This window comes from Salvelinus sp. IW2-2015, linkage group LG25 (assembly GCF_002910315.2).
Source record: "Salvelinus sp. IW2-2015 linkage group LG25, ASM291031v2, whole genome shotgun sequence".
NCBI classification, from domain to species: domain Eukaryota; kingdom Metazoa; phylum Chordata; class Actinopteri; order Salmoniformes; family Salmonidae; genus Salvelinus; species Salvelinus sp. IW2-2015.
The window spans coordinates 16,481,375-16,485,932 of NC_036865.1; positions in this window are offsets into that span (position 1 = coordinate 16,481,375).

Below are 4,558 nucleotides of genomic sequence, written 5' to 3' on the forward strand. Positions count from 1 at the left end.
TTGCCTCCGTGCCAGACAGTTTCTTTGATTAGCATGCTCTTTTCTTCTGTGGAAATGTTAGAGGCTACCCTATTTGTTTCCCTTTGAAACAAGTTTGCACTCATTCTTTAAGTCTTATACAACAGAATGATGGTGGCATTCTTATTATCAGTTGAAATATTAGTTCTTTCATTTTGTTGTTGTTATAAAACATTTTCATATCTGTATTTGCCAGTGAGGAAGGCACACAGTAAAATACACACCATTTGGTATTCTCATAACTCATATCCAAAAGTCCTTTCTCATTCCAGTTGATGGACTATGTCTCTGTTGCAGAAGTTCTGCTGTTTAACATTCCTGTGCTACACATACTTGGGGTTAGCCATGTTTCCAGTCTTAAAATACAACTATTACTCACCACAGATGGTAAATTATAGATCCATCTTTGATGGATTCCCACGAACCATCTGACAGTGCATTCGAAAAGTATTCAGACCCCTTCCCTTTTTCCACATTTTGTTACGTTACAGCCTTATTCTAAAATGGATTAAATAAATAAAAAATCTCATCAATCTACACACAATACCCCATAATGACAAAGAGAAAACAGGTTTTTAGAAATGTTGACAGGATTGTGTTGAGGTACAGATCTGGGGGAAGGGTACCAAAAAAATGTCTGCAGCATTGAAGGTCCCCAAGAACACAGTGGCCTCCATCATTCTTAAATGGAAGAAGTTTGGAACCACCAAGACTCCTCCTAGAGCTGGCCATCCGTCCAAACTGAGCAATCGGGGGAGAAAGGCCTTGGTCAGGGAGGTGACCAAGAACCCGATGGTCACTCTGACAGAGCTCCAGAGTTCCTCTGTGGAGATGGGAGAACCATCCAGAAGGACAACCATCTCTGCAGCACTCCACCAATCAGGCCTTTAAGGTAGAGTGGCCAGATGGAAGCTACTCCTCAATAAAAGGCACATGACAGCCCACCTGGAGTTTGCCAAAAGGCACCTAAAGGACTCTCAGACCATGAGAAGCAAGATTCTCTGGTCTGATGAAACCAACCTTGACCTCTTTGGCCTGAATGGCAAGCGTCATGTCTGGTGGAAACCTGGCACCGTCAGAACGGTGAAGCATGATGGTGGCAGCATCATGCTGTGGTGATTTTTTTCAGCTGCAAGGACTGGGAGACTAGTCAGGATCAAGGGAAAGATGAACGGAGCAAAGTAGAGAGAGATCCTTAATGAAAACCGTCTCCAGAGTGCTCAGGACCTCAGACTGGGGCAAAGGTTCACCTTCCAACAGGACAATAACCCTAAGCACACAGCCAAGACAGTGCAGGAGTTGCTTCAGGACAAGTCTCTGAATGTCCTTGTTTACCTAGCTCTTATCAATATTTTAGCCTCTTATCAATTTGTAAATTACAATATATGGAGCATGCCTGGTGTTATTTCTATGGGAAAAAATAAAGTAGATGTTGTTCCACTTGGAACCGCTAGGTTGCCCGACCTTATTCATAATTTCATCACGCATAAAGGTGGTGGAATTATGAGGGAATTAAGTCAAGGTCAAAATACTGTGTATCTGTAGACACACCTCTGCCACACCTTGATTTCTTTGATATTCACCCCAAACGAATAGCAGGTGAAAATAGCATGCTATTCTCATGCTTAAGTTCAAGGTCAGAATACACCTAGGGAGAAAAGTGCATAAAAAGGGAATTACGTTCCATTTACCTGCGCTTAACTCAGGTCGGAATGACCCCCTTGGTAAATAAGCAACAGGCTCTCACAGTCTCACTGCAGAATCAGATGTTCATGTTGGAGCTAGGAACACAAGCATTTCTCTAACACCCGCAATAACATCTGCTAAATATGTGTATCTGACCAATAAAATATGATTTGATTTGATCCACGTTCTCTGTGTTTTTGTTGCTCCTGCTGCTCTGTATATTCCGTTTCTCCAAAGTCAATTTTTTAAAAGTTAATAAGGGTTAAGTTTAGGCAATCATTCTGAATGGTTAAGTTAATCTTGCTTCTCATGGTCAACATAAAACAATGTGTCTACGACTGGGATCAAACACACAACCTTCTGATCCAGAGTCATGAGATTACACCTATCCACAACGCCCTAGCAAAACCCAACCCTACTTGATGGCACTGTTGCCCTAGTGTCTGGTTTTGAAGTAATTTCCCGACGTCCTCAGGACATGGAAATATGTCCAATTTCGACGGCAATTTAGAGCAACTTGGCTGAAATAAGGACATTTGCAGTGTGGTGACCTCATTATGTCACATCCTGCTGAGAGTCTGAGACAAGCCTGTCCTGTTGGGATGGACAGAGAGATAATGGTGCTGTGTTATCTCCATGGTAACTACAGACAAAGGCTCTCTGCCAGAAACATATCCTTATGCCTGTTGTTATGGAATAAAACACAAAGATGTAAACATTTTGCTGGCCACGGTACCTCGCTATATAAAGTTGAGTTACATTACGGATAACATAGAAAATATCATTGGCCAGTTGCAGCTGTCACCAGGAGTCACATAATATAATAGTTTAATTTAATAGAAGTCTTGCTGCCTATTTGAGTCTCTACTTGGGACAACATGGTTTCATATAGTTTCCAATGTTCTTTGAGAATAAGTGGTTGGAGCATAACTGATTACATGAAAAATCCAAGGAAGCTAAAGTGACAGATATAAATGTACACTACCGTTCAAAAGTTTGGGGTCACTTAGAAATGTCCTTGTTTTTGAAAGAAAATCAATTTTTTTGTCCATTAAAATAACATCAAATTGATCAGAAATACAGTGAAGACATTGTTAATGTTGTAAATGACTATTGTAGCTGGAAACGGCTGATTTTTTATGGAATATCTGCATGGGCGTACAGAGGCCCATTATCAGCAACCATCACTCCTGTGTTCCAATGGCACGTTGTGTTAGCTAATCTAAGTTTATAATTTTAAAAGGCTAATTGATCATTAGAAAACCCTTTTGCAATTATGTTAGCACATCTGAAAACGCTTGTACTGATTTAAAGAAGCAATAAAACTGGCCTTCAACAGCATTTGTGGATTCGATTACAGGCTCAAAATGGCCAGAAACAGAACTTTCTTCTGAAACTCGTCCATCTATTCTTGTTCTGAGAAATGAAGGCTATTCCATGTGAGAAATTTCTAAGAAACTGAAGATCTCGTACAACGCTGTGAACTACTCCCTTCACAGAACAGTGCAAACTGACTCTAACCAGAATAGAAAGAGGAGTGGGAGGCCCCGGTGCACAACTGAGCAAGAGGACAAGTACATTAGAGTGTCTAGTTTGAGAAACAGACGCCTCACAAGTAGGCCAGCATCCCGGAGTCACCTCTTCACTGTTGACGTTGAGACTGGTGTTTTGCGGGTACTGTTTAATGAAGCTGCTAGTTGAGGACTTGTGAGGTGTCTGTTTCTCAAACTAGACACTCTAATGTACTTGTCTAATGAACTTTCAGAAGAAAGTTCTTTGTTTCTGGCCATTTTGAGCCTGTAATCGAACCCACAAATGCTGATGCTCCAGATACTCAACAAGTCTAAAGGCCAGTTTTATTGCTTCTTTTATCAGTACAACCGTTTTCAGCTGTGCTAACATATTCGCAAAAGGGTTTTCTAATGTTCAATTAGCCTTTAAAATGAAAAACTTGGATTAGCTAACACAACATGCCATTGGAAAACAGGAGTGATGGTTGCTGATAATGGGCCTCTGTACGCCAATGTAGATATTCCATAAAAAATCAGCTGTTTCCAGCTACAATAGTCATTTACAACATTGTTAATGCCTACACTGTATTTCTGATCAATTTGATGTTATTTTAATGGACAAAAAATGTGCTTTTCTTTCAACAAGGACATTTCTAAGTGACCCCAAACTTTTGAACGGTAGTGTACATTTATATCTGTCATTTGCGCATGGCTACAGAAGCCTATAGTTAGTCTCCAACTTCACTGTGGAAAATGTTATATGTTGATATGCTTCTGTTCTCAGCCGTATTACTGGTTTCCCATTTGTCTCCAGCGATTAAAAGGTAAAATATATCTAAAACAATTGTCACGATCGTTATAAGGAGTGGACCAAGATGCAGCGTGGTATGTTTCCATCCTTTTATTTAGAAGAGAAACTAAAAGAACAAAAAACAATAACGCGAACAAACGAAACGTGAAGCTCAGAGTAGTGCTCACAGGCAACTATACCTAGACAAGATTTTTTTATTTTTTATTTTTTTTTATTTTACCGTTATTTTACCAGGTAAGTTGACTGAGAACACGTTCTCATTTGCAGCAACGACCTGGGGAATAGTTACAGGGGAGAGGAGGGGGATGAATGAGCCAATTGTAAACTGGGGATTATTAGGTGACCGTGATGGTTTGGCCAGATTGGGAATTTAGCCAGGACACCGGGGTTAACACCCCTACTCTTACGATAAGTGCCATGGGATCTTTAATGACCTCAGAGAGTCAGGACACCCGTTTAACGTCCCATCCGAAAGACGGGTCCCACAAAGCACAATGGGGAAATGGCTGCCTAAATATGATCCCCAATCAGA